This window comes from Hyla sarda, chromosome 2 (assembly GCF_029499605.1).
Source record: "Hyla sarda isolate aHylSar1 chromosome 2, aHylSar1.hap1, whole genome shotgun sequence".
In the NCBI taxonomy this organism is placed as follows: Eukaryota; Metazoa; Chordata; class Amphibia; order Anura; family Hylidae; genus Hyla; species Hyla sarda.
In genome coordinates, this window is record NC_079190.1 from 161,583,494 (window position 1) to 161,606,055 (window position 22,562).

A 22,562-nucleotide genomic window follows, 5' to 3' on the forward strand; every position below is an offset into this window, starting at 1 on the left:
AAATAAATAGATAAATAGATAAAAAAATAATGGTCATTGGGTATGTGTAGAGATGCACTATGGATCAAGACTATAGTGGAAATCATGAGAAAAAATATGAATAGTAAAATTCTTAAAAGGTGTGTGAAAAAATAAATAAAAATAAATAAATAAATATTTTGATAAAAAAGTGAACAAGTGCAATGCAAGATATGATAATGTATTGATAATGATGTAAATAGTACATATGTAGTTTATGGTGTGTATAGAAATTAAAATTATATAAAGTTAAGCCACAGTGGGAATGGATTAATTGATGAAATTTAGTAAAAATGTATATAAAAATTAATTGATAAAAGATAGAAATTTATTAATAAAAAATATGAAAATGGATGAATATGATATAAAAAAAATATAAAAATGTAAAAAAGCAGGAGGAGGGCACTTCAAAGGAGAGGTCCATAGACATGTTCTGTGGATAGTCTTGGGGAGGCTCACCCCCAAGGGCCGTCACTGGGTCGATAAACGGCCAGCCAGTGACGGGTCATGAGGGAGAGCCACGCTACAAGATAAGATCAAAGGAACCCAAAGACTTCAAGCTCTGCGTTCAATCCTCTTGGAATTATGGTGTCAAAATCAAAAATCTTTCTTGATTCTGCTTTGGACATCTTCATAATGTAGTCACCACCTCGCCAACATCTTCTTACATTTTGGATGGCTAGAAAAAAGAGATCTGATGGATTTTGATTATGATGTTCAATGAAGTGTAGGGATAATGGATGTGTTTTTAACCCTTTTTTTATATTGTAGATGTGTTCTGAAATGCGTATTTTTAATTGTCTCTTTGTGCGGCCTATGTATTGTTTTCCGCATGTACACTGGATTAGGTAAATTACTCCCTTGCTGTGGCAGGTAAGACATTCAGATATTTTGTGTGTGTAGTTGTTGGATGTAGAAGTTATTTCAGTGATTTTTTTGGGAAAGTTGGTGATTTTACAAGCTGAGCAACTTCCACATCTGTGGAATCCTTTAGTTTGTAGCCATGTGGATGATGTTTTGGGATTGGTTGGTTGTCTGACAGTGGGGGCGACTTGGATGCCCAAATTTGGGGCTTTGGTGTAAACTATAGGTGGGTGTAAGGGGATATTTTGACCGATGATTTTATCCTTCATTAAAAAATGCCAGTTGTTTTTGATGATCCCTCAATTTTTTTATAATCTTTGTTAAATGGTAAAATTATTTTTGGATCATCGGTTTGTGATAGTGGATCTCTTTCTTTAGGAATAAAAATTGATGATCTGTCTAAAATACGAATTTGATTAAAAGATTTGTCTAAAATGTTTTTTGGATAGTTTTTCTCCAAGAATTTGTCAGTAAGGGTTTGTGCTTCTTCTTCGAATTTGGTCTGTGAAGTGCAGTTTCTTTTAAGCCTGCGGTACTGGCCCATTGGAACGTTTAAAAGCCACCTGGGTAGGTGGCAACTATTAAAAAGAATAAAACTATTTTTGGCTACAGGCTTATGGTACGTACTGCAGGTTAATTTAGGTATATCTATAGTGATTAAAAGATCAAGGAATTCTAAAGTGCCTGTGCTTATATGGGGGGTAAAATTTAGGTTCAAATTGTTAATGTTAATTTCTTGGATAAAATCTTCCAACAAACATTTAGGGCCTTTCCAAATAAAAACAATGTCATCAATGTAGTGCCGCCATAGTACGAGATCCGCGCCGATCCTGGGAGTAATGTATCGTTCCTCCCAGGCTGCCATAAACATGTTTGCGTAACTGGGCGCGAATCTCGTACCCATGGCGGTGCCGGTGGCCTGTAGATAAAATTTGTTTTCAAAATAAAAATAATTGTGGGTTAAAATGAAATTAATGGCTTGAAGGATAAAATCTATCTGTTCTGGTAAAATGTCATCTTTAGTTAAAAAATGTTGGACTGCTTTTAGGCCATCAGTGTGTTTGATAATCGTATACAGAGAGCTCACATCCAAAGAGACTAGAGTGTATTCAGGTTCCCATTTGATGTTTTCTAATATCTGTATGGCTTGAGTAGTGTCTTTAAGATAGTATTCTGTAGTTTGGACGATAGGCTGAAGCAAACGGTCAATGAGTTGGGACAAGTTGGATGTTAATGAATTTATCCCTGATACAATGGGGCGGCCAGGGGGGTTGGTGGAGTCTTTATGGATTTTGGGGAGACAGTAAAAGACAGGTAGTCTTTCCTGTGTCCCTAGAATAAAATCATATTCTTTTGATGAGATAATGTCAGATTGTAGTGCATTATCGCATAACGTTTTCAATTCTTTACTAAATTCAGTTGTGGGGTCTGACTTCAATTTGGTATATGTTTTGGTATCTGATAATTGTCTTATGCATTCATTTGTATATTTTTCTGTATCCAATATCACGATACCGCCCCCTTTATCTGCCGGGCGGATCGTGATGTTGTTGTTGTTTTGTAATTCTAAAATAGCTCTTTTTTCTTTAAAAGTGATATTGTTTTTTGAATAGGATTTTAGGTTTAATTTTCTGATGTCCGTCTCTACAGCTTTTTTGAAAGTGAGGATATCTGGACCTGCTTCTTGTTTTGGGTAGAACTTGGATTTTAAAGTGCAATTAGTGCGGGTATAGATGGTGGTGGGAGTGGTAGGGTTAGTTATGGGTTGTTTGATAAAATATTTTTTAAGACAGAGTCTTCTTATGTATTTTTCTACACCAATAAATGCATCAAATTTGTTTAGTGGTTGGCTTGGTGCAAATTTTAAACCTTTATTAAGTAGTTTAGTCTGAGTATCAGTGAGAGATGTTGTGCTAAGGTTGAATATGATATTGGATTTGTCTAGTTGGTTTTCCCTATTTTTTGTGGGGGTTGTGTTCCTCGTAGTGGCTCGTTTCTGTCTTCTTCTAACCCTCTTTTTTTTGTTGGGGTGTTCATATGAAATGTGGGAGTGGGGGGAATGGGATGAATTTCGGCTTGTATCGATTGTGTTTTGAGGGAACAGTGTGTTGGATTGTGTGTGGGTAAGTGACGTGTTGTGGGAGGGTATCGTGTTGTGTTGGGTGTCCTGGGTGGTTGATAAGATTGATGTGTGTGGTGAAATCTGTGATAATTTCTGTGGGGTTGTGGGGAATAGTTGTGTGAATCATTCACACAACTATTCCCCACAACCCCACAGAAATTATCACAGATTTCACCACACACATCAATCTTATCAACCACCCAGGACACCCAACACAACACGATACCCTCCCACAACACGTCACTTACCCACACACAATCCAACACACTGTTCCCTCAAAACACAATCGATACAAGCCGAAATTCATCCCATTCCCCCCACTCCCACATTTCATATGAACACCCCAACAAAAAAAAGAGGGTTAGAAGAAGACAGAAACGAGCCACTACGAGGAACACAACCCCCACAAAAAATAGGGAAAACCAACTAGACAAATCCAATATCATATTCAACCTTAGCACAACATCTCTCACTGATACTCAGACTAAACTACTTAATAAAGGTTTAAAATTTGCACCAAGCCAACCACTAAACAAATTTGATGCATTTATTGGTGTAGAAAAATACATAAGAAGACTCTGTCTTAAAAAATATTTTATCAAACAACCCATAACTAACCCTACCACTCCCACCACCATCTATACCCGCACTAATTGCACTTTAAAATCCAAGTTCTACCCAAAACAAGAAGCAGGTCCAGATATCCTCACTTTCAAAAAAGCTGTAGAGACGGACATCAGAAAATTAAACCTAAAATCCTATTCAAAAAACAATATCACTTTTAAAGAAAAAAGAGCTATTTTAGAATTACAAAACAACAACAACATCACGATCCGCCCGGCAGATAAAGGGGGCGGTATCGTGATATTGGATACAGAAAAATATACAAATGAATGCATAAGACAATTATCAGATACCAAAACATATACCAAATTGAAGTCAGACCCCACAACTGAATTTAGTAAAGAATTGAAAACGTTATGCGATAATGCACTACAATCTGACATTATCTCATCAAAAGAATATGATTTTATTCTAGGGACACAGGAAAGACTACCTGTCTTTTACTGTCTCCCCAAAATCCATAAAGACTCCACCAACCCCCCTGGCCGCCCCATTGTATCAGGGATAAATTCATTAACATCCAACTTGTCCCAACTCATTGACCGTTTGCTTCAGCCTATCGTCCAAACTACAGAATACTATCTTAAAGACACTACTCAAGCCATACAGATATTAGAAAACATCAAATGGGAACCTGAATACACTCTAGTCTCTTTGGATGTGAGCTCCCTGTATACGATTATCAAACACACTGATGGCCTAAAAGCAGTCCAACATTTTTTAACTAAAGATGACATTTTACCAGAACAGATAGATTTTATCCTTCAAGCCATTAATTTCATTTTAACCCACAATTATTTTTATTTTGAAAACAAATTTTATCTACAGGCCACCGGCACCGCCATGGGTACGAGATTCGCGCCCAGTTACGCAAACATGTTTATGGCAGCCTGGGAGGAACGATACATTACTCCCAGGATCGGCGCGGATCTCGTACTATGGCGGCGCTACATTGATGACATTGTTTTTATTTGGAAAGGCCCTAAATGTTTGTTGGAAGATTTTATCCAAGAAATTAACATTAACAATTTGAACCTAAATTTTACCCCCCATATAAGCACAGGCACTTTAGAATTCCTTGATCTTTTAATCACTATAGATATACCTAAATTAACCTGCAGTACGTACCATAAGCCTGTAGCCAAAAATAGTTTTATTCTTTTTAATAGTTGCCACCTACCCAGGTGGCTTTTAAACGTTCCAATGGGCCAGTACCGCAGGCTTAAAAGAAACTGCACTTCACAGACCAAATTCGAAGAAGAAGCACAAACCCTTACTGACAAATTCTTGGAGAAAAACTATCCAAAAAACATTTTAGACAAATCTTTTAATCAAATTCGTATTTTAGACAGATCATCAATTTTTATTCCTAAAGAAAGAGATCCACTATCACAAACCGATGATCCAAAAATAATTTTACCATTTAACAAAGATTATAAAAAAATTGAGAGGATCATCAAAAACAACTGGCATTTTTTAATGAAGGATAAAATCATCGGTCAAAATATCCCCTTACACCCACCTATAGTTTACACCAAAGCCCCAAATTTGGGCATCCAAGTCGCCCCCACTGTCAGACAACCAACCAATCCCAAAACATCATCCACATGGCTACAAACTAAAGGATTCCACAGATGTGGAAGTTGCTCAGCTTGTAAAATCACCAACTTTCCCAAAAAAATCACTGAAATAACTTCTACATCCAACAACTACACACACAAAATATCTGAATGTCTTACCTGCCACAGCAAGGGAGTAATTTACCTAATCCAGTGTACATGCGGAAAACAATACATAGGCCGCACAAAGAGACAATTAAAAATACGCATTTCAGAACACATCTACAATATAAAAAAAGGGTTAAAAACACATCCATTATCCCTCCACTTCATTGAACATCATAATCAAAATCCATCAGATCTCTTTTTTCTAGCCATCCAAAATGTAAGAAGATGTTGGCGAGGTGGTGACTACATTATGAAGATGTCCAAAGCAGAATCAAGAAAGATTTTTGATTTTGACACCATAATTCCAAGAGGATTGAACGCAGAGCTTGAAGTCTTTGGGTTCCTTTGATCTTATCTTGTAGCGTGGCTCTCCCTCATGACCCGTCACTGGCTGGCCGTTTATCGACCCAGTGACGGCCCTTGGGGGTGAGCCTCCCCAAGACTATCCACAGAACATGTCTATGGACCTCTCCTTTGAAGTGCCCTCCTCCTGCTTTTTTACATTTTTATATTTTTTTTATATCATATTCATCCATTTTCATATTTTTTATTAATTAATTTCTATCTTTTATCAATTAATTTTTATATACATTTTTACTAAATTTCATCAATTAATCCATTCCCACTGTGGCTTAACTTTATATAATTTTAATTTCTATACACACCATAAACTACATATGTACCATTTACATCATTATCAATACATTATCATATCTTGCATTGCAGTTGTTCACTTTTTTATCAAAATATTTATTTATTTATTTTTATTTATTTTTTCACACACCTTTTAAGAATTTTACTATTCATATTTTTTCTCATGATTTCCACTATAGTCTTGATCCATAGTGCATCTCTACACATACCCAATGACCATTATTTTTTTATCTATTTATCTATTTATTTTTTCTCCTGACTCACACTCATATCTAATTCACCATCTTTATCCCTATGTTTTCTTTTCTTTCTTCTCTTCCCTATTCCCATTTTCTATCTGGATCCATTACCCATTTTACAACATACCTGAAACTTCCAGTCTCCACTTTTTCCTCTTTTCCAATTAGTATTACATCATCACTGCATGGAGACTATATAAAACCAGCATTTCCACCCTTTATCCACACCTATAGCTACTGAAGAAAAGGCCCGCGGCCTTGAAACGCGTCTAGCCCATTATCTGCACCTTATCCATAAGTGTATATCACTTCAAATAGACTGTATCTGCCATATTCCAATTGCAACAGCTGGATGCCCACGATTCCGGGACCACTGCTGCACGCGCGCTGTTAGCACCTTATTCATACGTGCAATCCGCACCACCTGTTACCTGCATCCTCTCACAGCCCCGGTCGGCAGAGTTACTCCTGGACATCATCCTCCCCAAGGCCGGACGCCTCCCGTGCCAGCCCAGGACACTCAGACCCCCGGAGATTCAGCCATTCACCCAGCATACCACCCAGGCGGGCATTGATATCCAGAGTGCCGGACTCAGCCGTGCCAGCCCGGACCTGAGGACTCCAAAGGAGGGTGAGTGGTGCTGTGCACCGAGACTTGACATCTTCATCGCTGACAGTGTTTGCCACATTGTCTGCATTACCTGTCCATGAATTTCCTATTGTAGCTATTGTCGCTACACTCACTACCATATATCGTTACTCCGGACACACCCAAACTAATTGTGACTTTTCATTCTGGACATTTCTTGTGGATTTTTCATTGAAATATCCCTATGAATTACATGGACTGAGAACGTTTTCTCCTGATATATGCAGCAGATATTTAATTAATGAATTTTCTTTGGTGCTACTTACCCATCATATTTATCTCATTTTAATCCTACTATATTCTGTATTTTTTATTATATCTATTTTTTACCCAGTATATTCCATTCGCCTTTAGCAAGGGCCCTGCTAGGCGATTGGTCATATATATCCTTTTTATATAATAAAGACCATTTCTTGGATCCCATCTCCACTAGTCTTTTCCTTTTTCTCTCCCCTGTGCTTTTGAGGACTGGTTCACATAAATATTTTTTATTTAACTGTAAAAATGTCTGAGGTACCAGTGACAGGGGTGGGAGAAAGAAGTTTGGGAGAGAAACGATTAAAGATAGCAGGTTTGAGAAGGGAGACATGGAAAGAGTTATGAATTTTGAGGGAGGGAGGAAGATGGAGCTGGTAGGATACCGGATTAATGCGGTTCTTGACTTTGAAGGGACCCAAGTAGTGAGGACCCAACTTGTAACTAGGTACCTTAAATCTGATTTTTTTTTGCGTGTACGCCATTGACTGTGTGGTTTAATTAACGACATTGCACGCGGCAATACCACATATGTTTATTTTTATTTACACAGTTTTTTTTTATGGGAAAAGGTGAGTGATTCAAACTTTTATTATGGAAGGGGTTAAATGATCTTTATTAACTTTATTATAGTCCCCATAGAGGGCTATAACACTGCACACACTGATCTTTTACACAGATCACTGCAAAGCCATAGCTCTGCATTGATCAGTGTTATCAGTGGTTGATTGCTCAAGCCTGGATTTCAGGCTTGCAGCAATCAATCGCCGTTCAGACACACAGGAGGCAGGTAAGACTCCTGCTGCTTCCTAGCTGATCAGCCCGACTGAGCTGCCGGTATGCTTTTACTTTTCACTTTTAGACCGTCATGTCTAAAGAGTTAATGCCGGGCATCTGCCAGAACGGCGATGTCTGGCATTAGCCACGGGTCCTTGCTGCTGATAGCAGCCGGGACCTTGCGGGTATGATGCGAGCTCAGCTCCTGAGCTCGCTTCATAACCTTCCCATGCCGCAGCACAGTATAAACCCGGCATTCTGCGGAAAGGGGGGTATGATCTATCTGGGGGTATGATCTACCTGGGGGTATGATCTACTAGGGGACACTACCTACCTGGGGGCATTACCTACCTGTAACTTCCGTAAGTAACACCTTATTTTCTGTCCGCTAACACAAAATACTCTGAGACTACCGAGACTAGAATCTGGATCTGCCACTGGATTGAGGGGGGTGCTGGCTACCTACCTACATGCTTGGCTAAACTACCTACATACCTGGCTGCCTAACTACCTACCTACATATCTTGCTTCATACCCACATACCTGGCTACTTATGTGCATAACTGGCCTTCATACATGGCTGCCTAACTACCTAGTTAGCCACCTACCTACATGCCTGGCTACCTACCTGGCTAGTCACCTACTTACATATCTGGCTACCTGATCTACCTACCTAGTTACCTACCTTCCTGCCCTTTTACTGTGCAGGACACCAAGGAGGGCATTATTACAGTTTGTGGCCCTTTAGATGGAAAGATTATGTAGAGGAGGGGAGGGCACTGGAAAAATGAGTCCAACATGTTTGACCTGCAGATGTTTAGAGATTGACATGGCGGTTTGATCCGGATGGAGAAGACAAGGAAAGAGGACACGGCTGATCAGAAAAGACGTAATTGTGAGCCCCTAGATGTAACTGTAAGCACTTATATGGTATACAGATTCTGTGTATAGCTGATATCTACCGCCATGTGGTCCTGTATAAAATCACCTATATGGTATACAGATCCTGTGTACAGTTGATATCTACCGCCATATGGTCCTGTATATAATCAAATATTGAATACAGATCTCTGTACAGCTAGTATCTACCGCTAAATGGGCACTGTATATATACACTTATATAGTATACAGATCCTGTATATTATACTGGCCTGTGTATAGCATCAATTTTGGACTTTTCTTTTAACGTTTACACTATTCACCATACGGTATAAATAACATTATATTTTGATAGTGAGGGCATTTACGCACATGGCAATACCAAATATGTTTATTAATAAAAAAAAATTACGCTTTTTGGGGGAAAAATGGGAAAAAGGGACTATTTTAATTTTTATTGGGGAGGGTATTTTTCACATTTTTTAACGTTTTCTGTTTTACACTTTTTATGTCCCCAAGAGGGACTATTTAAAGCAATCATTTGATTGCTAATACTGTTCAGTGCTATGCATAAGGAATAGCACTAATCTGTATTATTGGTGATCTGCTGCTCTGCCGGAGGCAGGTGAGGAGACCTCCAGCCGCCATGCTGGATAATGGGATCCCCGCTGCAGCGCTGCGGGCGACCTGATCATCCATTTTAAGTGCCGCATTGCCGCAGATGCCGTGATCTGTATTGGTCACGGCATCTGAGGGATTAATGGCGGACATCAGTGTGATCGCTCATGTCCGCCATTACCAGCAGGTCCCTTGCTGCTGCTAGCAGCCAGGACCTGCCGTGCATGACGCGAGCATAGCGGTCCTCATGGTCATTACAGAGCGCAAATGTATGTCATAGTGAGCTAAGTACCACTGAACAATGATGTACATTTACGTCCATTGTTGTTAAGGGGTTAAAGGAAATCTGTCACCAGTTTCACCTGCACTAACCTGTCAGTACCGACAGGTAGCGCAGGTGACACTGATGACAACAGTACTTACCTTGTCCCGTTCCATGCAGGGGGATCTCCTATAATCTTCCCAGTTAGCTTCAGGTCCGGACCCAGCTTGGGGCATGGGCGGAGCTTAGTGACGTCACCGATGCTGCTCTCTGCTGAGTCCCGCTGCTAGAGAACAGCAACGATGACGTTACTAAGCTCCGCCCGTGCCCCAAGCCTGGCCCGGAGCTGAAGCTAACGGAGAAGTATACCGGAGATCCCCTACACAGAACAGGAGAAGTACTGTTGTCATCAATGTCACCTGCATTACCTGGTGACAGATTTCCTTTAAAGTTTATTTTGTGGGTGTAATTTTGGTGTGCAGGTGGCCCTTGCCTTTTTTGGTCCAGGGGCCCTGAGTAATGTTAGTCCACTCCTGCTCCATTAATGCAAAAGGCTGTCTGGGCATGCTGAGAGTTGTAGTATTTAAACAGCTTAAGTTACATTGCTTTGGGAACACTGCCTTAGATGAGAGTTGCTCCCCCTCTATAGTAAAGATGGTGGTGAGGAGGAGGTACAGGTACGCCCTGGTGCAATAAGTCTTAGATGGAAAAGGCATACCTGTACCTCCTCACCGCGATCTTTACTGTAGAGGGGGAGCAGCTCCCAGTCATTGCTGTGCTTCTTTATCTTCTACAACAGTGTTCCACAAGCAGTGTGCCTCCAGCCAAAGGCTATTTGGGCATGCTGAGAGTTGTAGTTCTGCATCAGCTTGCGCTACATTGGTTGGGGAACACTGCCTTAACTGGGAGCTTCTCCCTCTCTATAGTTAAGACGGCGGTGAGGAGGTACAGGTACACATTTTCTATCTGGGACTTAATGCACCAGGGTGTACCTGTACCTCTTCACCGCCATCTTTACTATAGAGGGGGAGCAGCTCCCAGTCATTGCTGTGTGTCTATAACGTCTAAGTCTGTGTTCCACAACCAGCGTGCCTCCAGATGTTGCAAAACTGCAACTCCCAGCATGCCCAGACAACCAAAGGGGGTCTAGGCAAGCTGAGAGTTGTAGTCCTGCAACAGCTTGAGGTACATTGGTTGGGGAACACTGCTTTAGACAGGGAGCTGCTCCCCTTCTATAGTAAAGCCATATAGTAAAGCGTACCTGTACCTGCTTACTGCTCAACTTCTCATCTTTTCCACAACCAATGCGCCTCCAGATGTTGCAAAACTACAGGCTTTCCAGGTGGTAGTCAGTGGTAGTGGTCATGGTATGACGGTATTATTTGTCCCTACTAGTAACACACATAACTAGCAGTGTGAACGTGTTTCATTTTGTTTGAAGATGCTGACCTTTTTTTTTTTTGTACTGGTATTATTGCTCTTAGTTTTGGTTAGATATGGTCAGTAACAGTATGGTGGTAATATGTATGGTGATGATATTCCTCCTTGTATACTGGTATTATTGATAATATTGGTCTCAGTATACAGGATTTGGTCAGTAACAGTATGATGGTAATATAAATGGTGATAAAATTCCTCCTTGTATACTGGTATTATTGGTCTCAGTATACAGGATTTGGTTAGTAACCGTATGATGGTAATATATGTATAGTGATAATATTCCTCCTTGTATACTGGTATTATTGGTAATATTTGTCTCAGTATACAGGATTTGGTAAGTAACAGTATGATGGTAATATATGTATAGTGATAATATTCCTCCTTGTATACTGGTATTATTGGTAATATTGGTCTCACTATACAGGATTTGGTCAGTAGTAGTATGATGGTAATATGTATGGTGACGCTATTCCTCCTTGTGTATTGGTATTATTGGTAATATTGGTCTCAGTATACAGGATTTGGTCAGTAACAGTATGATGGTAATATATGTATAGTGATAATATTCCTCCTTGTATACTGGTATTATTGGTAATATTGGTCTCACTATACAGGATTTGGTCAGCAGTTGTATGATGGTAATATATGTATAGTGATAATATTCCTCCTTGTATACTGGTATTATTGGTAATATTGGTCTCACTATACAGGATTTGGTCAGTAGTAGTATGATGGTAATATGTATGGGGATGCTATTCCTCCTTGTATACTGGTATTATTGGTAATATTGGTCTCACTATACAGGATTTGGTCAGTAGTAGTATGATGGTAATATGTATGGGGATGCTATTCCTCCTTGTATACTGGTATTATTGGTAATATTGGTCTCACTATACAGGATTTGGTCAGTAGTAGTATGATGGTAATATGTATGGTGATGCTATTCCTCCTTGTGTATTGGTATTATTGGTAATATTGGTCTACTGGATTTGGTCTGTAACAGTATGGTGGTGATTGCTGCAACAACACTGTACAGTTGCCTGCTGGTAGTAGGGAGTATATTGAAGGAGGAGGTGTGCGTAATGGGGCGTGGTTAGAGGCGTGACTGGAGTGTGGTTATGGGGCATGGCTTGGGCTATGGGCTCTAGCCCCCGGTCTTTTGGAAACCTAGCAACACCCCTGTCCCCAAGTATACATCAAACCATTGTTTCCCAACCAGGGTGCCTCCAGCTGTTGCAAAACTACAACTCCCAGCATGCCTGGCTGTCCAGGCATGCTGGGAGTTGTAGTTGTACAACAGCTGGAGGCACCCTGGTTGGGAAACACTGCATTATCGTATAAGTGTGCATTCTCACTGCATTTTTGTCTTCATATGGCAGGTTACAATACGTTTAATTTTGCTGTATACAATATGTAGTTGACATATACGTTACAGTCCCTTTTTTTGTATAATGTAAGTCAACTGGAAACAACTGGCATACGGCAGTATCTGTTAACATGTTTATTTCCTTTAGGGTAGGGTCACATGGGCCGTAATTTTCTGTGTATTTTCTGCTGCATATTTTCTTACCAAATGAAGTCAAAGGGTAGCAAAATCAGCTGCCAAAGGCTGGGAGGTGTAGTTTTGCAACAGCTGGAGGCATCATGGTTGGAAAAAGCGTAAACAAAAAGGCGGCATGGAGACAAAATCACTTTATCTTCCTAGAATTTTTTTTTTTGTGAATGACATTCTGATTTTTTTTTTTTATTACAAGACTCACAACCATAGCTTGCATTACATATATATATATATATATATATATATATACACACACACACACACACACACACACATATGTATGTATGTGTAATGGTCCCCTATACATCCCAATATGTTGCTATTCTGCCCTTCCCCACACACATGTATCACCTCAGAGCAGCTTCCTCAGAGCACATGTGGAGGAGCAGGAATTGTGTCCCTTCCGCCCCTCCATAAGAGCTGAGCCCAGCTGTTGCTGAGAGACTGATGACAGGCGAGCAGGAAGGATCCGAGCAGTGAGCAGCCCCTCTCCACATGTCGTGCAGCGTCTCCGGCGACCATAGGGCTGTGTGCACTTCACCTGCGGCAGACAGGAGCCGCACAGACACTGCCGCATCACCCCCCCTTCCCCCTCAGAGAATGAGGAGCAGAGCCTAGAGGTGGTCGCAGAGCCGGGGCACTAGGTAGGTTCACCATCCCCTCCTCCAGTGTTGTGCTATCGCCTCATGTGTTGTGCGGGGGTTCAGGGGAGGCAGTGGGCCCTGTCTGTGTGTCTTTGTGCGCCTCTCCATACTACAGTATCCCGGATAGCTCAGTGCAGACGTCATGTGTTGGAGCCATCTCTCTGGCTTAGATAATATGTGTGAGCGTAGGCTACAGGTGAAGGCTACAGCTCTCCGCCCCCTCCCCCAATCACTGGGGTTGTCATGGCGACAGAGCTGCCAGCTGCAGCATCCCAGTTATCAGCGAGGAGGAGGGGCGGGAGCGCAAGGTTCAGCCGCAAACCACTTATGTAGCGCACATAGGCCGTCACCCTGCAGTGTAGAGAGGAGTGCTATGTATACATCACAGCAGAACTTTCTGATTTATTACTATTCTCTTATGTTTGGTGTCACCTTAGTATTGTATAAAGCCCCATCACCTCCTGTGCATATGTGCTGCAGATATCTTACTGCTCAGCCCTGTGCCCCTTATATACCACCAGATCTACACACTGACCCCCTAAATGTTACTGCTCAGCCCTGTGCCCCTTATATACCACCAGATCTGCACACTGACCCCGTAAATGTTACTGCTCAGCCCTGTGCCCCTTATATGCCAGATCTACACACTGACCCCATAAATGTTACTGCTCAGCCCTGTGCCCCTTATATACCACCAGATCTACACACTGACCCCATAAATGTTACTGCTCAGCCCTGTGCCCCTTATATACCACCAGATCTACACACTGACCCCCTAAATGTTACTGCTCAGCCCTGTGCCCCTTATATACCACCAGATCTACACACTGACCCCATAAATGTTACTGCTCAGCCCTGTGCCCCTTATATACCACCAGATCTACACACTGACCCCATAAATGTTACTGCTCAGCCCTGTGCCCCTTATATACCACCAGATCTACACACTGACCCCGTAAATGTTACTGCTCAGCCCTGTGCCCCTTATATACCACCAGATCTACACACTGACCCCATAAATGTTACTGCTCAGCCCTGTGCCCCTTATATACCACCAGATCTACACACTGACCCCATAAATGTTACTGCTCAGCCCTGTGCCCCTTATATACCACCAGATCTACACACTGACCCCCTAAATGTTACTGCTCAGCCCTGTGCCCCTTATATACCACCAGATCTACACACTGACCCCCTAAATGTTACTGCTCAGCCCTGTGCCCCTTATATACCACCAGATTTACACACTGACCCCATAAATGTTACTGTTCAGCCCTGTGCCCCTTATATGCCAGATCTACACACTGACCCCATAAATGTTACTGCTCAGCCCTGTGCCCCTTATATGCCAGATCTACACACTGACCCCATAAATGTTACTGCTCAGTCCTGTGCCCCTTATATGCCAGATCTGCACACTGACCCCTTAAATGTTACTGCTCAGCCCTGTGCCCCTTATTTGCCAGATCTGCACACTGACCCCTTAAATGTTACTGCTCAGCCCTGTGCCCCTTATTTGCCAGATCTGCACACTGACCCCCTAAATGTTACTGCTCAGCCCTGTGCCCCTTATATACCACCATATCTACACACTGACCCCGTAAATGTTACTGCTCAGCCCTGTGCCCCTTATATACCACCAGATCTACACACTGACCCCCTAAATGTTACTGCTCAGCCCTGTGCCCCTTATATGCCAGATCTACACACTGACCCCATAAATGTTACTGCTCAGCCCTGTGCCCCTTATATGCCAGATCTACACACTGACCCCATAAATGTTACTGCTCAGTCCTGTGCCCCTTATATGCCAGATCTGCACACTGACCCCTTAAATGTTACTGCTCAGCCCTGTGCCCCTTATTTGCCAGATCTGCACACTGACCCCATAAATGTTACTGCTCAGCCCTCTGCCCCTTATATGCCAGATTTACACACTGTCCCCATAAATGTTACTCCTCAGCCCTGTGCCCCTTATATGCCAGATCTGCACATTGACCCCATAAATGTTACTGCTCAGCCCTGTACCCCCTTATATGCCAGATTTACACACTGTCCCCATAAATGTTACTCCTCAGCCACGTGCCCCTTATTTGCCAGATCTACACACTGACCCCATACATTTTACTACTCAGCCATGTGCCCTTTATATGCCAGATCTACACACTGACCCCATAAATGTTACTTCTTAGCCATGTGCCCCTTATATGCCAGATCTACACACTGATCCCCTAAATGTTACTGCTCAGCCCTGTGCCCCTTATGTGGCAGATCTACACACTGACCCCATAAATATTACTGCTTAGTCCTGTGCCCCTTATATGCCAGATTTACACCCTGACCCCATAAATGTTACTGCTCAGCCCTGTGCCCCTTATATGCCAGATCTTCACACTGACCCTCTAAATCAGTGGTTCTTAACCTTGTTGGAGGTACTGAACCCCACCAGTTTCATATGCGCATTCACCGAACCCCTCTAATTTAAAACAAAGGTATATATATTTAAGTATATATTTATACATAGGTGCACAAAATGAACAAAACCATTAGGCGCAGGCAGTGTTCCCCCACACATTAGGCGCAGGCAGTGTTCCCCCACAGACATACAGCCTCCAGCCATATACAATGTATGGCTGGAGGCTGTATGCCTGTGTACTTCCCACTTCAGTGCTCCGACCACCGCTCCGGCTATAGCAGTAGGTCTCGGGACCGGTGGTCGGAGCACCGAAGATGACGTGCCGCTGGTCACTTACCAAGCTGGCCAGCGCGCGCCTCCTTCTCTATCCTCCGGTCCTTGGTGCCTTCGCTTCTATGGGCGCACGCACAGGACGTCAGTGACGTCCCCGCATGCGCTATGTCCCGGCGATTCCTGCGTTTTTTAAACTTAATGGCGGGGCCGCAGGGAGTTAATAGTGATGGGGGGGAATTGCCCCGTTGCTACAGGACGGGCAAACGCCGGCTCTGCTCGGGGCCCCAAGCAATTGCTTTGTTTGCCTGCCCTGCCGAACCCGCGAGACTGACTCACCGAACCCCTGGGGTTCGATCGAACCCAGGTTAAGAACCACTGCTCTATATGTTTCTGCTCAGCCCTGTGCCCCTTATATGCCAGATCTACACACTGACCCCATAATTGTTACTGCTCAGGCCTGTGCCCCTTATATGCCAGATCTACACACTGACCCTCTAAATGTTTCTGCTCAGCCCTGTGCCCCTTATATGCCAGATCTACACACTGACCCCATAAATGTTACTGCTCAGTCCTGTGCCCCTTACATGCCAGATTTACACACTGTCCCCATAAATGTTACTGCTCAGCCCTGTACCCCTTATATGACAGAGCTACACCCTGACCCCATAAATGTTACTGCTCAGCCCTGTGCCCCTTATATGCCAGATCTGCACACTGACCCTCTAAATCAGTGGTTCTTAACCTTGTTGGAGGTACTGAACCCCACCAGTTTCATATGCGCATTCACCGAACCCCTCTAATTTAAAACAAAGGTGTATATATTTATACATAGGTGCACAAAATGAACAAAACCATTAGGCGCAGGCAGTGTTCCCCCACACATTAGGCGCAGGCAGTGTTCCCCCACAGACATACAGCCTCCAGCCATATACAGTGTATGGCTGGAGGCTGTATGCCTGTGTACTGCCCACTTCAGTGCTCCGACCACCGCTCCGGCTATAGCAGTAGGTCTCGGGACCGGTGGTCGGAGCACCGAAGATGACGTGCCGCTGGTCACTTACCAAGCTGGCCAGCGCGCGCCTCCTTCTCTATCCTCTGGTCCTTGGCGCCTTCGCTTCTATGGGCGCACGCACAGGACGTCAGTGACGTCCCCGCATGCGCTATGTCCCGGCGGTCCCTGCGTTTTTTAAACTTAATGGCGGGGCCGCAGGGAGTTAATAGTGATGGGGGGAATTGCCCCGTCGCTACAGGACGGGCAAACGCCGGCTCTGCTCGGGGCCCCAAGCAATTGCTTGGTTTGCCTGCCCTGCCGAACCCGCGAGACTGACTCACCGAACCCCTGGGGTTCGGTAAATGTTACTGCTCAGCCCTGTGCCCCTTATATGCCAGATCTACACACTGACCCTCTAAATGTTACTGCTCAGCCCTGTGCCCCTTATATGCCAGATCTACACACTGACCCTCTAAATGTTACTGCTCAGCCCTGTGCCCCTTATATGCCAGATCTACACACTGACCCCATAAATGTTACTGCTCAGTCCTGTGCCCCTTATATGCCAGATCTGCACACTGACCCCTTAAATGTTACTGCTCAGCCCTGTGCCCCTTATTTGCCAGATCTGCACACTGACCCCTTAAATGTTACTGCTCAGCCCTGTGCCCCTTATTTGCCAGATCTACACACTGACCCCATAAATGTTTCTGCTCAGCCCTGTGCCCCTCATATGCCAGATCTACACACTGACCCCATAAATGTTTCTGCTCAGCCCTGTGCCCCTTATATGCCAGATCTACACACTGACCCCATAAATTTTACTGCTCAGCCCTGTGCCCCTTATATGCCAGATCTACACACTGACCCCATAAATGTTACTGCTCAGTCCTGTGCCCCTTATATGCCAGATCTACACACTGACCCTCTAAATGTTTCTGCTCACACCTTTTATTTTGCAGAGGCCTTTTAAAAAATGAAATAAGCTATCTAGTTGCTATGAGCATCTGCACCACTCTTCCTCTAGACAGGTTTTGATAAATCTCCCCCAGTGTCCCCATAAATGTTACTGCTCAGCCCTGTGCCCCTTTTATGCCAGATCTGCACACTGATGGGGATTTATAATCATGAAACCCACACCTGTGCACAAAAATTGTGCCTTACATGCGCCATAAAATCAGAATGAAACCCTCAGACCCAGTTTGCCTTAGTCTATGTTCACATTTTGGAATGTCCGCATGGAAAATCTCTGTGCAGACATTCCGCAGACTGCGCCTTCTGATAGACAGTTATGCATTCCGTGTGGAGACCGTAAAAACAGGTTCTTTGTTTCGGCAGACACGGAAATTCTGCCGTGTGCACATTGCAGCAGAATCCCGCTGAATTCAACAGGACTCTGCTGCAGCGGAATCTCCGTGCAGAATTCCAAATGGAATTCCGCATGTCAATTTTGACGTGTGAACATGGCCTTAGGGTTTGAGAAAAAGGGGCATGTCCTTGGTTAGATTAACAAAACCATCAGATTTATCATTTTAACCATACAAAAAGTGCCTGTTACATTCTTTTCTTGTTTGCTTTTATAATTTGTCGTTCAGCTTACATTAGATCACTGTTGTAATGCATTGTGGATAATAGTGGTAGTGCGGTGTATTGTGCCTGTCAGCATAAGGATATGTTCATACTACAGAATATCCAAGCGGAGATCCACTCAGAAATTCCAGTGCAGCAGTTTCACATTGTTTTTGAATGGAATTCTGCTGAACCGTTCACTCAACAATTTCTGCACTGGAAAGTTTGGATTTCCAAGAATGAACACTGAATACTGTGCGGAATACTTCGCCACCTATGAGAAACAAGTGTCGGACGCCCTAATAATCCTAAATTACAAACATCTTAAATAATAATACATTTTTCTTGGTGTAAAAAAAACTTTTTTTTTTTATTTATTTATTTTTAATCCAAGTCTTGCTGAGCTGGTCAGCCACATCCTCCATCTTCCTCATTAACACAAGGGTTAATTATGAGATATTCACCTTAGCCACCATGGTTGCCATGTTATTAAAGCTGTGGCTGTGCTTGTAGATGAGGTCACATCTTGGTTGTTGGAGACACTAGCATCTAGGGTCATCTGTGGGAAATGTGTCTCTAGGAATCTTTAAAAAAGGTGTATGGCCTCTGTTGCCGTTCTGGTGTCTCCACATGAGCCCCCATCCTCTATCCCGAAGTATAAGTTGTGAGGTAAAGATGCATTATGTGATGTATGTGAGAGATATGGGTGCAATGTGCCACAATTTGAGATATGCCCAAATTATGGCTAATGTAAGACACAATGGCCCTCATTTACTAAGAGTGCCGGGTTTATCTCTGAGTGTTTCTTGATTTACTTCGTGTATTTTTCTCCCTGATTTACTAATGTGTCGCACGGGAAACGCTTTGTGTCGCGCGGGTTGGAAAATGTGTTGCACGATAAATTGTATATATGCCCCCCGCACAGCGCAATCATATGTCCCCAGCAGCGCATGTGTGTGTGTGTATATGTATATGTGTGTGTATGTGTGTGTGTGTGTATATATATATATATATATATATATATATATATATATATATGCCCCCCGCACAGCGCTATCATATACACACCGCAGCACATGTAGATATATATTATATATGCCCCCCGCACAGCGCATCTATATATACACATGCCTCTGAAGCGCTATCAATGACTAATGCTTGTCATTGATAGCGCTTCAGAGGCATATGTGTATAGAAGCGAAGTGGGGACCTGACATATAGTGTTATCTGGTTCCCACTTAGCTTCTATACACAATCCTCCTGAGTACAAACACCACAGCTGCCCCATCGCCTCCCCCATCCCCGGTGTTATAATTACCTGTTCCCGGAGTCCGCGATCCTTCTGGCTCCGGCGCTGTTGCTGTGCGCTGCACAATGACGAGTGATGTCCCCAACGAGACGTCACCGTCAGTGCACATAGTGACAGCGCACAGCAACCGTGCCGGAGCCAGAAGGATCGCGGACCCCGGGCCCAGGTAATTATAACACCGGGGATGGGGGAGACGATGGGGCAGCTGTGGTGTTTGTACTCAGGAGGATTGTGTATAGAAGCAAAGTGGGGACCAGATAATGCTATATGTCTGGTCCCCACTTCGCTTCTATACACATATGCCTCTGAAGCGTATTAGTCATTGATAGCGCTTCAGAGGCATATGTGTTTAGGTGCGCTGTGCGGGGGGCATATATAATATATATCTACATGCGCTGCGGGGTATATATATATATATATATATATATATATATATATATATATATATACACACACACACACATGCGCTGCGGGGGACAAGACATATAGCGAAGCAGGGGGCAAGATATATAGAAGCTGTGGGGACATATACTTTCCCCACCGCAGCTCTTCTATTTGAGAACCTCGCCGGGATCCCTGAATGGCTCTTCAGTACCGGCCATTCAGGGATCCTGCCGGGGAATTTGAAAATGAAAGTAAAATACATCGTACATCGCTGGGGAGCGGAGCATGCCGCCCGCTCCCCTGCTTAATAACTTTTGATCGGATCGGGTCTCAGAAGTGAGACCCAATGCGATCAACGCCTTAGACCCTGTTCCATGATGGGGGTAGGATTGTCAGTTTTGAGTAATTTCCGGACAGCTCAGAGCTGTTGGGTTTTGGTGAAGAAAAATTCACAGGTTTTCCTGTGAGTTTTTCATCATACTCAGAGTGTTTTTTCTTTTTTGTCGGGAAAGCGCCCCTTTTTGTGATAACCACGCCCATTTTCACGGGTTTAAAAAGAAAAAACTGAGTGATGATATATTTTGTCGGATTGTGCGACCAAATTTGTGTCGCATGGGCTATGCAACACAAATTTGGTCGCACAACCCGACAAAAAGTCGGGTTGACATTAGTAAATGAGGGCTAATAAATGAGAAAGGTTTTACAAATTAAAAACATGAAGAATGCAAACCACACAAAATTGATGATTTTCCCCTAGTGTCCTCGTAAGTGTTACTGCTCACACCCATGCCCCTTATATACCAGATCTGCACACAAACCACCCTCTTTATCCCCTTCAGGACCAAGCCCATTTTGGCCTTAAGGACCAGAGCGTTTTTTGCACATCTGACCACTGTCACTTTAAACATTAATAACTCTGGAATGCTTTTAGTTATCATTCTTATTCCGAGATTGTTTTTTCGTGACATATTCTACTTTAACGTAGTGGTAACATTTTTTGGTAACTTGCATCCTTTCCTTGTGAAAAATCCTAAAATTTGATGAAAAATTTGAAAATTTTGCATTTTTCTAACTTTGAAGCTCTCTGCTTGTAAGGAAAATGTATATTACAAATAAAAAAAAAATTTATTCACATATACAATATGTCTACTTTATGTTTGCATCATAAAAGTGACGAGTTTTTACTTTTGGAAGACACCAGAGGGCTTCAAAGTTCAGCAGCAATTTTCCAATTTTTCACAAAATTTTCAAACTCACTATTTTTCAGGGACCAGTTCAGGTTTGAAGTGGATTTGAAGGGTCTTCTTATTAGAAATACCCCACAAAAGACCCCATTATAAAAACTGCACCCCCCAAAGTATTCAAAATGACATTCAGTCATCATTTTAACCCTTTAGGTGTTTCACAGGAATAGAAGCAAAGTGAAGGAGAAAATTCACAATCTTCATTTTTTACACTCGCATGTTCTTGTAGACCCAATTTTTAAATTTTTAAAAGGGGTAAAAGGAGAAAATGTATACTTATATTTGTAGCCTGATTTCTCTCGAGTAAGCACATACCTCATATGTCTATGTTAAGTGTTCGGCGGGCGCAGTAGAGGGCTCAGAAGGGAAAGAGCGATAAGGGGATTTTGGAGAGTACGTTTTTCTGAAATGGTTTTTGGGGGGCATGTTGCATTTAGGAAGCCCCTATGGTGCCAGAACAGCAAAAAACCCTCACATGGCATACCATTTTGGAAACTAGACCCCTTGAGGAACATAACAAGGAATAAAGTGAGCCTTAATACCCCACAGGTGTTTCACGACTTTTGCATATGTAAAAAAAAAATATTTTTTTTCACTAAAATGTGTGTTTCCCCCCAAATTTCACATTTTTCCAAGGGTTAATAGCAGGAAATACCCCCCAATATTTGTAACCCCTTCTCTTCTGAGTATGGAGGTACCCCATAAGTTGACCTGAAGTGCACTATGGGCGAACTACAATGCTCAGAAGAGAAGGAGTCATATTTGGCTTTTTGAGAGCAAATTTTGCTCGGGGGGCATGTCGCATTTAGGAAGCCCCTATGGTGCCAGAACAGCAAAAAATACCCACATGGCATACCATTTTGGAAACTAGACCCCTTGAGGAATGTAATAAGGAATAAAGTGAGCCTTATTACCCCACAGGTGTTTCACGACGTTTGCATATGTAAAAAAAAAAAAATAAATTTCCACTAAAATGTGTGTTTCCCCCCTAATTTCACCTTTTTGCAAGGGTTAATAGCAGAAAATACCCCCCAAAATTTGTAACC

At 42.8% G+C, this 22,562-nt stretch overlaps 2 protein-coding genes across 8 annotated transcripts in view; one reads left to right on the forward strand and one right to left on the reverse strand.

The window, feature by feature from the left end:
• Positions 1 to 13,171, reverse strand: part of ITGBL1 (integrin subunit beta like 1) — a 500,590-nt gene extending 487,419 nt beyond the window's left edge. Inside the window, exon 1 of the mRNA XM_056555676.1 lies at positions 13,038 to 13,171. The gene's annotated coding sequence lies outside the window, so the exon portion shown is untranslated. The remainder of the gene's footprint in view (positions 1 to 13,037) is intronic.
• A 21-nt stretch (positions 13,172 to 13,192) lies between these two features.
• NALCN (sodium leak channel, non-selective) overlaps positions 13,193 to 22,562 on the forward strand; it is a 657,013-nt gene continuing 647,643 nt past the window's right edge. For 2 of the 7 annotated variants that reach the window (XM_056555671.1, XM_056555665.1), the window contains exon 1: positions 13,193 to 13,330. The gene's annotated coding sequence lies outside the window, so the exon portion shown is untranslated. The remainder of the gene's footprint in view (positions 13,331 to 22,562) is intronic. The other 5 variants (XM_056555668.1, XM_056555673.1, XM_056555672.1 and 2 more) reach the window with 4 other exon arrangements.